This window comes from Ambystoma mexicanum, chromosome 3q (genome assembly GCF_040938575.1).
Source record: "Ambystoma mexicanum isolate Mex_15411 chromosome 3q, UKY_AmexF1_1, whole genome shotgun sequence".
NCBI lineage: Eukaryota > Metazoa > Chordata > Amphibia > Caudata > Ambystomatidae > Ambystoma > Ambystoma mexicanum.
The window spans coordinates 372,435,029-372,448,312 of NC_090926.1; the positions used below are offsets into that span (position 1 = coordinate 372,435,029).

A 13,284-nucleotide genomic window follows, 5' to 3' on the forward strand; every position below is an offset into this window, starting at 1 on the left:
AAGAGAGAGAGTGAGAAACTGAGAGCTGGGTCGGGGGAGATAGAGGGGGTGAGAAAGGAAAAAGAAAGGGGGCGGACAGAGCGAGGGAACATTGAATAGAGAGATGGAACACATGGCGATTGGCAGGGATTCTAGAGAATGAGAGGTACGCGGGGAAAGCGCGCTATACAGTGTGTGCGCGCTTTATAAAATACAATAAAACATGAAAGCAGATGTGTCCGACAGCGGAGAAGGGAGAAGGCGGTGGGCGCGGCTGGACACATCGTCGCAGGTGAGACCTCACCGCGGTGTGAGGGGTTCCGAGAGTGAAGGAGGCAGCGAAGGGCCGGAGGTAGCGCGAGGGGGAGGAGGAGGGCCGGGGAGTGTTTTTACCTGGCCCCTCCCCTCCACCTCTCCGGCTCCGAGCCTAACTCATTCACGCTTCCTCAGTCTGCTCGCTGGCTGCGCACCTGGACCGGGAAGGAAGGTGCATTTGCCCGGACTACTCCACACCCGGCACAGGACTTGCTAAAGCCTGATCCGGACAAGGACTGACATGTCCGGACCCCCGGGAGCCCCGGAGTCCCGGGCCTGCAAGGAATAGTGGAGGCAGGAGCGGTACGGCCAGGTAGGAGCGCTTCTCCCCTCTGAGTTGAGACTCAGGTTGTGTGTGCACGGGATCGGGCAGGGGCCTCCTGGGACAGGCGACCAACAGCGTGGGCAGAGAACAGGGCAACAAGACCCTGTGAGGAGAGAATAGGCAACGGGGCGAGACTACGGCCAGTGGGGTCGGCGTGGGACCTGAGAGCGAGAGGGGCAACTGCCTGGAACCCAGACACGCGCAGCAGAGCGGGGCAAAGAGATAGGCGAACAGGGTCGCGCCCGCGGGTGGAGGCACGGATTTAGAGCGAGCGAGGCTCATCGTGAACCCGGGAGTTGTGCTACAAGCCGAGGCAGTGGAGTGAGGACCCGGGGCGAGCGGCAACGAGGGCAAACGGAGAGAGAGAGTGGGGTCACGGGGACAGGACCAGAGAGGGCACCAGGGGGACGAGGGAAGTGGGGGTAAGACCAGAACCAGAGGGCACAGGGAGCAATGCAGGGCGGCTGGGCAACGGGAACGCAGAGAGAAAGTCAACGAAATGAGAGGGGGTAAACATACCCAAGAGAGGAGGGCAACACGGGTAGGATCAGAATAAGGGATAGAACCAGGACTGTAGAGAAAGAGGGCTAACTGGGATAGAACAAGAGTGTGGGCAATGGCAACATATCACGATAGCGGACAGGGGAACAGGACACATCAGGGGGCAATGGGAGCAGAACAAGCGAGTGGGCAATAGGAACATATCAAGACAGGGGACTGATGAAAAAAAGCACGCCAGGGGACAATGGTAGCAGAACAAGTGCGTGGGTAATGGCAAGAGTAAATGAGCGAGGGGAAACTGCGGCCAGAGCAAGAGAGTAGGCAGAGGAACAGAACGAGTGAGGGGGCAATGGGAACAGGTCAAAAGAGGGGTATGGGAACAGAACAAGAGTGTGGGCAATGGGAACATATCTCAAGAGCAGACAGGGATACAGGACACATCAGGGGCAATGGGGCAGAACAAGCGAGTGGGCAATGGGAACATAAGAGAGGGGCAGAGGAACAGAACAATTGAGGGGGTAATGGGAACAGAACAAGAGAGGGTTATGGGAACAGAACAAGAGACGGGCAGGGGGACAGAACAAGTGTGTGGGCAATGGGAGCAGATCAAGAGAATGGATAATGGGAATAGAACAAGACAGTAGTCCTGGTAACAGAGCAAAAGAGGGGGCATGGAACAGAACATGAGAAAGGTAAATGGGAAAAGTACAATAGAGGGGCAATGGGAACAGAACAGGAATTGGGGCATGTGAAAAAACAAGAAATGGGGCAATCGGGACAGAACAAGGGGGGCAGGGGAACAGAACAAGTGAGTGGGCAATGGGAGCAGAACAGGAGGACGTTATGGAAACAGAACACGCGAGGGCAGGGGAACAGAACAAGTGAGTAGGCAATTGGAGCAGAACAAGAGAATGGGTCCTGGGAACAGAACAAGACAGTGGTCCTGGTAACATCACACGAGGTGGCATGGGAACAGAAGAAGATAGGGTGAAAATGGCAAAAGAACGATAAAGGGGCAATGGGAACAGAACAAGAGAGGGGGCATGGGAACAGTACAAGAAAAGGAGCAATAGGGACAGAGCAGGGGAAGAGGAGATAGGAACAAAAAAGTAACATGATGAGAAAAATGCAACTTGTACCAAGCAGAGGGCAAAAGAGAGGACATTCAGAGAGTCGGGGAAAGGGCAAGAAATGATTGGTGGGCAGACACAGGGGCAACGGGATATCGAGAAAGAGGGACACATGACCCTGGGAGAGTAGACCTGAGCACAGAGAAGGGCAACAGGAGGAAAGGGGGGGGGCGACGATCAGAGCCAGGAGCAATGGGGACAAGTGGGGCGCCAAATTGGAGAGAGACAGAGAGATGGAGACAGAGAACCAGAGAGGGAGAGAACATGGATAGGGAGCGGGGAACCAGGACGTCACTTATAGAGAGGGACCAGAAAGAGCACGGCGCAGAGTGGATCAGAGGAGAGCCATCACCACATGACCCAGAGAGTGGGGGCAATGGTACCCACGCTAAGTGCAGCAAGACACTGAGAGAAGTGCAGGCGTAGAAAGAGCAGCAAATGGAGTGGGCCTACATGTTGAGGTATAGTTGGGCATGGCCAAAGTGAAGCACAGTGCCGCCCCTGACCCCGATAGAGGATAACCGGGGCAGGAGCGCAGAGTGCTTCTATTTGCACCAGCACAGCCTCCCATGTGATTCGTCCTGTTACCGTTCACTTTATTCACGGTGTATGGGTAGGGCTTGCTTACGGATTGGCGTACTATGTCGGCATTGTATTGCGTGCAGTCAGCCACACATATTGTTGGTGTGTATATTGCATGTCACCGTGGGCTGTCGACTCCAGACCAGAGTCTGGGGCTCGCGTACAGTGTGTATGTTGCATTGTAGTGTTTTAACTCAAGCGCATGTTTTGTACTGACAGGCCGTGACTGACAGTAGCTTGCGTGGTGTGTGTTATGTGCAATCTGACCTTACTTGCAGTGTGTCACAGTATGTTATTTGCACGGTGTGCAGGCCACCGAAATAGAGTGTGTGGCAGAGAAAAGATTTCCTGCAAAGTGTATTTTTGCAGTGCAAAGTCAGTGCAAAACCTTTTTGTACTGCACAAATGCCTGTGTTCTGACTTTGCACTCGAAAAATATAGTTTGCACAGTTCCATAAATCAGGGATTATGTCGGCAGTGCAAAGTCAATTTTCAGCAGTGCAACATCACTTTGAACTGTGCAAGAAATTCCATCAATTGGGCCCTCCTCCCATGATGGGTGCACAGTGCTACCCGGGCCATTGCTGTACTGTGGGTGAACTGCCAGGGCCACTCACGGCATGCCCCTTGATACTCTGAGTGTACTATAAGGGTCGGTTCCTGTCACCTAATCACGGCCTATAGAAAGCACTGAAAGGGTTAAAAACAGCTGACCTATCGACTCAGGGCAAGTTGCATGTACTTGTTTTTATTGCGTGTCTTAATGACTACTTGCCCACTCTTGCCATTGGACGTCTTAATGCCCTGTGTGGCAATAACTGCTTTGATGGTTTGAGCACGAACGGACTCCGCCGTAGGCGCTATAGAGGTCACCTGCACTCTGCAGAGCAACAACCTCGAGTCCAATAATGCCCGCTAGGCAGGGCGCTTTAATTCTCGAGGCGCTAGAGAATTCCTCTGCACTCTGCCCAGTAACAACCCCAGTCCAATAATGCCCCCTAGGCAGGGCACTTTAAGTCTGTAGGCGCTATAGAGGTCACCTGCACTCTGCAGAGCAACAACCTCGTGTCCAATAATGCCCGCTAGCCAGGGCGCTTTAATTCTCTAGGCGCTAGAGAATTCCTCTGCACTCTGCGGAGTAACGACCTCCAGTCCAATAATTCCCCCTAGGCCAGACTTTAACTCTCTGTCTCTAGGCCCTAGAGAGTTCCTCTGCACTCTGCAGAGTAACGACCTCTAGTCCCATAATGCCCCCTTGGCCGGGCGCTTTAATTTCCTAGGTGCTGGCGTGTTCTTAGAGTCTACACTCTTCTAGTCTGCGGAGTAGCCACCTCTTTTCTGATTGTGCCCAGTAAGCCGCGCGCTGGTCTGCACTTTGTGCACTCTGCGCAATCGCCACCTCTGTCGCAATGCCGCCCCGCACGCCGCGCGCTTCGGGCACCACCCTAATGATTGCCGATGCACACTGTGTACCGGTAGGGTTGATAACGCGTGTCCTAATTACTTGTTGCAGGCTGCGAGTACTGCGCCTGGTAATGCCTTGCCTCCCAGGCCTCTGCGCTCTGGTAATAACCCGTGTCCTGCTCACAGATCTGCGCACAGTGTGCACCGGGCGTGCACTCACGCGTGTCCCCATGGCTCCTCTGTGCCGGGCTAAGCCGTGTCCTCATATCTCCGTCTGCGCCTCTGCGGGCCATTCCGGCAATGTTATGGTATCAATCTGCGTGTGTCCCCCAGAGCAATCCTGACACTGGGAGGGGATCAGCTTCGGGGGAGTCCTAATGACTCGGCGCTGGTGATCGTAACCGGGACCCTCTGGCTCTTTAACTCCGGGCCCTGTTTTCAGGACTACGGCATTTAGGGCCGGAATTGGGAGGGCAACACACTCCTCAAAAGTGCAGTTCTTTGGGGACGTTTTACCTACTTTCCGAAATGGGCTCTGGCCGGGGTGGTTTATACGTGCATGGCACATCCGGACTTCCTTGTTTATAAACGTGCACGCAGGGTATTTAATCATGCAACGCCTTTCGCCGCAGCCGTGCATTGCCAAAGAGGAGGAAATACCACCTGTTATTATAGTGGCGACCGAATGGTACTCCTTCTTTCAATCCCTTAAGGATAAAAGCCTGACTGCTTCTTTCAATCTCATTAGGATGAAAGGCTGAACGTGCACTTTGAAACGGCTCTCTGGGACAGGTGGGGAGCCCACTCACCTGTTTTAGCAGCTGACTAATAAGCAGTCATCGCCCCGTGCGCCCTGGCTAGCTGGCAATCACATGGGCTGGGCGGCCGCCGAATGTCTGTGCAATAAGGCGTTTATAGCACAGCTGAGATGGCAGTGGTGGCCCGGCACAGGGGGTGCCTAGAAAGCGGGGGTAAACCCACCCTGGCCACTGGAGAGGAGAAAGGTAGGAGGGCGGGTGGCAGGAGGAGCCAGCCCTCAGGGAGAGGGGTGTATGCTACGGTCTGCATGGATGTACGGGCATTCATGGGTGCCGGGTCGGGCGTGGTTGGTGGGTGCTGGGCAGGTCAGCGTGGTTCATTATGGTGCGTGGTATATGTGTTGGCCTTAATGCTGCCATCCCACGGGGACGCACCTGATCGCGCACCCCGAGCAGCAGCAGCTCGGATCGCATGTACCGTGCACACGGGAACTCTGGCAGTAAGAGGAAGCAATGGGCCGCGTGTTAGGAGCGTTCCCTGGACCGGCAGAGAACCGAATATCTCTTTGCTGGCAGCAGGCAAAGTTGTACTGTGTGCTGACAACCTTACTCAAAGCAGAACATCTATTCTCACTAACGCCTCTATTCTCACTAACGCCCATGTGCGCCTATTCTCACTAATGCCATAGCTGCCCACGTGCGCCTATTCTCACTAATGCCCTAGCTGCCCGTGTGGACCCATTCTCACTAATGCCATAGCTGCCCACGTGCGCCTATTCTCACTAATGCCCTAGCTGCCCATGTGGACCTATTCCCACTAATTCCATAGCTGGACACTTGTGCCTATTCTCACTAATGCCATGGCTGTGTACTTGTGCCTATTCTCACTAATGCCATAGCTGCCCACTTGTGCCTATTTTCACTAATGCCATAGCTGCCCACTTGTGCCTATTTTCACTAATGCCATAGCTGGCCATGTGTGCCTATTCTCACTAATGCCATGGCTGTGTACTTCTGCCTATTCTCACTAATGCCATAGCTGGCCACTTGTGCCTGTTCTCACTAATGCCCTAGCTGCCCATGTGGACCTATTCTCACTAATGCCATAGCTGCCATGTGCGCCTATTCTCACTAATGCCCTAGCTGCCCATGTGGACCTATTCTTACTAATGCCATAGCTGGACACTTGTGCCTATTCCCACTAATTCCATGGCTGTGTACTTGTGCCTATTCTCACTAATGCCATGGCTGTCCACTTGTGCCTATTCTCACTAATGCCATAGCTGCCCACTTGTGCCTATTTTCACTAATGCCATAGCGGGCGGCCGTGTGTGCCTATTCTCACTAATGCCATGGCTGTGTACTTGTGCCTATTCTCACTAATGCCATAGCTGGCCACTTGTGCCTATTTTCACTAATGCCATGGTTGTGCACTTGTGCCTATTTTCACTAATGCCATAGCTGGCCATGTGTGCCTATTCTCACTAATGCCATGGCTGTGTACTTGTGCCTATTCTCACTAATGCCATAGCTGGCCACTTGTGCCTATTTTCACCAATGCCACGGTTGTGCACTTGTGCCTATTCTCACTAATGCCATGGCTGTGCACTTGTGCCTATTCTCACTAATGCCATGGCTGTGCACGTGTGCCTATTCTCACTAATGCCATGGTTGTGCACTTGTGCCTATTCTCACTAATGCCAGGGTTGTGCACTTGTGCCTATTCTCATTAATGCCATGGCTGTGTACTTGTGACATTTGTTGTGCAGGCCATTTGACAACACTGTGGCTCAAACCTACATTTTGCCTTAAAATACACCACACTAGAATGGCCATGTTAGGGTGTGACACCTGAGAACTGGACATGCTTTTAATGAAGTTAGGGATAACTGATGGTCGCAATGTACACACTAGTTTGGCGAGAGCGCGTGCATTTTATCCGAATGTCAGGTTTGAGTAATCCAGACAATTCGGCTGCCATGTTTGGATTTCCAGGTTTTGTGGCTGGGAAGGCATTTCAGATTTCAGGTGTAAGTGGCTGAGTCATTTTGTTGTCTAGGAATTAGAGTTGGACTAAAGCTTTCCAATACGTGTGTAAGGAAAACCTCCCCAGTCCTAGATAAGATGGCGGCTGACTTAAAGATCTGGCACGGGGCGCCATTGTCAGCGTTAGCTCGTGCAAATGATCATAAAAGGCTTGTTATCCCGCGATTAAGCCGCATCCTTTATAATGCAGCGAACATGTGTCCGGGCTCAGAGAGCTCAGTTAATTATTCATGGAATTGGATAGGGGAAGCCACGCCCAGACAGTGGCCTACTGCGAGACTAGCACAGCAAGCGTGGAGGCGGCCAGCAGCGCTTTCCCCAGCGCCTGGAGTCCATGGACACTTAACACAACATAGCATTCCTCTTTCCTGGTGACAGGTGTCTGAATGTTTGCCCCTCCCTGCCCTCTGTTCAGCAGAATGTATCTACCCCGATCTTTGCAAGAGTTGGTGACTTTCCCGGGGGGGTGGGGGGGGATTCTATGGGCACCATTTGGCAAGCGCCTCATCTGCCACATCTAGGCACTCGTGAGAAACGGCGACGCCCCCTGAACGCTTTCATCTCTACATATCCTGATTCACACAGCGTTTTCCAATGGGGTTTTTACCACTATAAAACGCTTCTGTGAATTAGGCCCCAAGGATGTTGAAAAATACGTGTTTTTTTGCATGGGGTTTTCCATAGACCCTCACTCCCCTGAAAAACACGATTTTGGGGCGCATGTCTTGAAATTGTCCACCTCAATTTCCGAGACTTTTAGCGCATAGCAAGTCCTTCACTTGAACTGGTGAAGACTGTCAACATTTCTACAATCAGCTCAGCCAAACCTGCCAAATTCTGGGGTAAGGAATGGCCGCACATATGCACAGTTTTATTGCAAATTCTTGAACCCAATATTTTAATATTGAAGCATATTTTACATCATGTCCTTTTGAAAGAAAGTATAAAACTGATGAGATGTTTTCGATGTGATAAGAAGAGATCAAATAAACTTTTCTGGTAAATTACAAGTTGATGCGGATCATTTGGACCTGACCCGGAAAGAACAGGCCATCCTCTAAAAATCTGGGAGAGTGTGTTTCACACAAACATGCACAATGACCAACAGTAGCCCACGCCGAGCAAATGTATGCACTAGCCATACATGCATACTAGTAATACATGCCACGATGCGCAGGTAGGACACGCTCAGAAGGAACGCATTGACACTTGGGGCCCGATTCGTGGATTTTTTTGCATTGTACAATGTGACTTTGCACTGCTGAAAAGTGACTTTGCACTGCCAACACAAACCCTGATTCATGTAACTGTGCAGCATGTATTTTTGCAGTGCAAAGTCAGTGCAAAGTCATTTTTTGCAGCACAAAGTAACTTTGCACCGACTTTGCACTGCAAAAATACACTTTGCACAGGTCCATGAATCAGGGGTTGTGTCGGCAATGCATAGTCACTTTTCAGCAGTGCAAAGTCACTTTGAACCGTGCAAAAAATTCTATGAATCAGGCCCACAGTATCTAGAACTACTGCTCAAGTCACCACCAGAAGTCTCTCTCTAACCATATCACTGATGTGCTGTGAAGAGGTAGAGAAGTATGAGCGTTTGGGGCCGGATTCGTGGAATTATTTGCACAGTGCAAAGTCACTTTTCACTGGTGAAAAGTGATTTTTCACTGTCAACAATTTGTATTATAGGTATGTATTCTTATTGTGCAGTGCTAGTTTCTTCCATTGCGGTGAAAGGTGGTTGTGTTGTGCTTGCAGTTTGACACTGCTGGCAGTAAAACAGAGTCGAGGCGGACTGGCCTATTCAGAAGCTCGGTGCCGCTGAAACTTTAAGAGGCTGCTGCAGAATAGAGAAGAGAGTGCAGCGGCCAGGGAGTGGAGAACTCCCCACTGTAGATCCCTTTGATAAAACTTGTTACAACTTGTTGGCGGCTGCGAAGGTGCATTGCTGCTTATTCATCTCCTAATAGCCACAGAACCATGATAGTATTCCGAAAATCCATCCTAGTCAAAGCAAACCATTCATTTGTGGCCCGTCAGAATTTGACACATTCCTGTTGCTAAGCAATCTTGTCAGCTTTAATTAATGCCTGCACTCAAAATGTACTTCCGGCCTGAAATGCTGCATCTGAGAAGCTTTCTGGCTGGTCAGTTTTACTTTCAGCTTTGCATGTGAAACTAAGAAGCACCTCGATGTACTGCCCTGCCCAGAACACATGCCCTGCCCACAGCTCATCCTTTGTCCGGTGCCCACTTCGTCATGTACCTCGACCCAACACTTAACTGAAATCCTTCCTTGATGCCAACTTTGCTAAAAGACCAGCCAGGAACTCAATGCACCCTAGAGCCCCGGAAGAGCTCCGCAAAAGACTCATCTGGTGTATCTCATTGTAACGACCATCACTGCCTCCGGTTCAAGCCTGCGGAGAGTCGTGATGCCCTCTTTGCCCATAACCCAAGCGGCCAATTGTCCAAACAGGACCTGTGCCAGTATCCCAGGCACGCACTCACTCCAGGAAGTACTCTGTCTCTTGACCTCACACCTGCCAACAGTTTAAATTGCTTAAAGAACACGTGCATGTTTTAAATCATTTTTCAATATAATTGGTGTTCTTTTTTTTACTAAACGTGCTTGCGGTTAAGTGTGCCTGCCGTGACTGACACTACTAAAGGCCATATCGGCTCCACTGATCACAGTGCATCATGGAATCATGGGCATTTTCCTCTCCTTTTGTGAACAGTCCTTGTGGTGTGGTGGGCTGTGCCGCACTTGCAGCTGCCCACTACTGGATGGCTTCTTTGTGGGGAGTTGCACTTGCACCTCGCTTGCAGCTGTGCATTGCTGACTGAGGCCCTGCCTGGATTCCTTTCTTGTGGGGAAATGCATTTGTAGCTGTGCATTGCTGACTGAGGCCCTGCCTGGATTCCTTTCTTGTGGGGAATTGTGCTTGAAGCTGTGCATCGCTGACTGAGGCCCTGCCTGGATTCCTTTCTTTTGGGGAAATGCATTTGTAGCTGTGCATTGCTGACTGAGGCCCTGCCTGGATTCCTTTCTTGTGGGGAATTGTGCTTGAAGCTGTGCATCGCTGACTGAGGCCCTGCCTGGATGCCTTTCTTGTGGGTAATTGCGTTTGCAGCTGTGCCTTGCTGACTGAGGCCCTGCCTGGATGTCTTTCTTATGGGGAATTGCGCTTGCACTTCACTTGCAGCAGTGCATTGCTGACTGCGGCCCTGCCGGTTGCCTTTCTTGTGGGGAGTTGTGCTTGCACCTCACTTACAACTGTGCATTGCTGACAGTGGCCCTGCCTGGTTACCTTTCTTGTGGGTAATTGTGCTTGGACTTCACTTGCAGCTGTGCATTGCTGACTCAGGCCCTGCCTGGATGCCTTTCTTCTGGGGAATTGTGCTTGCACTTTGCTTGCTAATGTGCATTGCTGACTGCGGCCCTGCCGGTTGCCTTTCTTGTGAGGAGTTTCACTTGCACCTCGCTTACAGCTGTGCATTGCAGACAGTGGGCCTGCCAATATGCCTTTCTTGTGGTGAGTTGTGCTTGCACTTCACTTGCAGCTGTGCATTACTGACTGAGGCCCTGCCTGGATGCCTTTTTTTGTGGGGAATTGCACTTGCACCTTGCTTGAAGCTGTGCATTGCTGACTGGGGCCCTGCCTGGTTGCCGTTCTTATGGGAAAGTGTGCTTGCACTTAACTTACAGCTGTACATTGCTGACTGAGGCCCTGCCTGGATGCCTTTCCTGTGGGGAATTGTGCTTGCACTTCACTTGCTAATGTGCACTGCTGACAGCCCCTGCCTGGTTGCCTTACTTGTGAGGAATTGTGCTTCCACTTCCCTTACAGCTGTGCATTGTTGACTGAGGTCCAGCCTGGATGCCTTTCTAGTGGGAGTTGTGCTTGAACTTCACTTGCAGCTGTGCATTGCTACCAGGTGTTAGGCAGAAACCTGTGCAGTTCCCTTAGGGACCACTGCAACAAGTTTAAGACTACAGGAGTTAGCAGTAAACCCAATTGGTAGCAGTCTGCACCACCCAGATTTACCTGGTAGCTGTGGCTGAACAGTCAGACTTCTCTCAAGAAGAGTTAGGCAGTATACAGAGCATACACAATAGGGCAGATAAACACAGTAAAACAAGCAAACACTGACCAGAGCTTTGGTGTAAAAGATATATAATTATTTATTTAAAAACACATCTATAAAAACACACTGGCACTAATATCAAGCAAGTTCAAAAACACAGTCACTGAAGTATATACACTCCCTTAAAAGAATATTAGACAAGTCTTAAGTAAAGCACCTCTTATTTTCAGACAGCGGTGAGCGCTTAACGTAGATGGCACTCTAATAATTCGGTTTAAAGGGAGAGAAAGGCAGAGCATAAATTGAAACAGATCCCAACACTTTCAGAAGAACACAGCAAGAGAGGAAGGCAGAATAAAACCGTGGAGTTAGAGTTCAGAAAGCCGGATCCACTTTAAGAGGATCAGAACGAAATGTGTCCAAGGTCACACAGTTGAAAAGTGCCCAAAAGTCTCAAAAAGGTTCAGAAAGAAGTTGGACCAAAAGAAAGGGACCAGTTAGATGGTCAAGAGACCAGCCCAGTCTAGAAGGTTAAGGATTTACTGTCACCTTGTAGCAATCTATAGAAAGGGAGGCCAGGCGGACACAGTACCTTGAAATGGTGAGAACGCTCCAGCGGGGGCAGTTGTTTCTGGCAGCGGGTGCAAGTTGGTGCTTCGTCCGGGGGAAGAGAAGATCTCGTTGGGGAGGAAAGCAGAAGGTCGTTGCACTGCCAGGGAAGAAACGAGCCGCGGAGTTCTCGATTAAAAGGAGCGGTCCTTTTATTCGCGGTTCAGTGGTAAGTGGCTATCCGGTTGCCGGGGTGTTTGGCATGGGCAATTCGACCACTAGACATCCTGGTAGGCAAAAAAGAAAGCAAACTGGTTGTCCCCACCAGCTCAAGGGGAAGAGACTCTCCGGCAAGAAGGTCTCCTCTGTCGTCGGGAAGTGGTGAGATGGTTCAGCAGGGCTCCATCGGTGGTGTCGTCGTTGCAGGTCGGCTCAGCTTCTCCCTCTTCGGATTTTCAGGTCCTGTGGCGACTTCTGAAGTTCCAGTCCCAAAAGCCCTGCTTTTATGCAAGAAACCTCCATTCATTCAGCCTAGCTGTCAATCAACCATGCTAAGTGGTGAGCGGGGCGGCTCACCACTTGGGCCAATCACGCAAGAGTGCAACTTGGGTTGGCAAGGCAACCTAGTCCAAGGTGCCTAAACCCCCTCCCACACCCCCTGTGGTACCCAGACAGAGTGGCACCACTTTTGGAGGCTTCTGTGGAGAAGCCTGCCAAAGTGGAACAAAGGCCTCGACCTTTGGTTTGGAGTTACAGAGGCGAACACAAACGCCATTTTAAAACTGAGTTCTGGCAAAAAGACCCTACCGGTGAATTAATATTAAATAAATAAACCGGCGGTATCTTTAGCATTGCACCAAAAAGTGGTGCGTTTAAAATACATGGGAAAATCACATACAGAATATTCTTAAGGAATATTCCGCGTGGTAACCACTGCCACCAGCCAGAAACTCAACGAGGGAGGACTGCACAGTACCCCCTCGAAAAACAGACCCAGGGGCAATCAAATTACCCCTACCAGTACTTCCACATTATGATGGTTTGTACTGGTTCTGTTACAAAATTTGGGACTAGTAAAGCCAATGGTGACTTTACATGCCCTGGGAGACAGTAGTCAGTCCCAGGGTATGGAGTCTATGTGGGGTGTCACTATAACACCCCTGTGTCACTGCACTGAGGGTGCTGTGTAACACACATAGTAAAACACATGAGACCCTATGGAGTAAAAGACCCAATAGCCCATAAAACACATTAACAGTCAAAGGAACCCCTCAAATCATGTCCAAGAGTGTGAGGAAAAGAGTCTCACTCTTGGCAGGAGAAAAAACAAACTCCAGAAATCCAGCAAAGCTTCTGGGGGACTCACTAGGTTAGGAAATTCAGCCTAAACAGAGAATTCTCCCTAACACTAGGGGCCCTGCCTGTTTGCCTTACTTGTGGGGAATTGTGCTTCCACTTAGCTTTTAGCTATGCATTGCTGACTGAGGCTCTGCCTGGGTGCATTTCTTGTGCGGAATTGTGCTTGCGCTTTGCTTGCTAATGTGCATTGCTGACAGGGGCCCTGCCTGGATGCCTTTCTTGTCGGGACTTGCTCTTGCAC

The 13,284-nt window shown here is 50.7% G+C and overlaps 1 protein-coding gene across 1 annotated transcript in view; it reads left to right on the top strand.

Annotated features, from left to right (window-relative positions):
* The first annotated feature begins 431 nt into the window (after positions 1–431).
* The window catches only part of FAT2 (FAT atypical cadherin 2), a 262,307-nt gene continuing 249,454 nt past the window's right edge, over positions 432–13,284 (top strand). The window contains exon 1 of the mRNA XM_069654000.1: positions 432–607. The gene's annotated coding sequence lies outside the window, so the exon portion shown is untranslated. The remainder of the gene's footprint in view (positions 608–13,284) is intronic.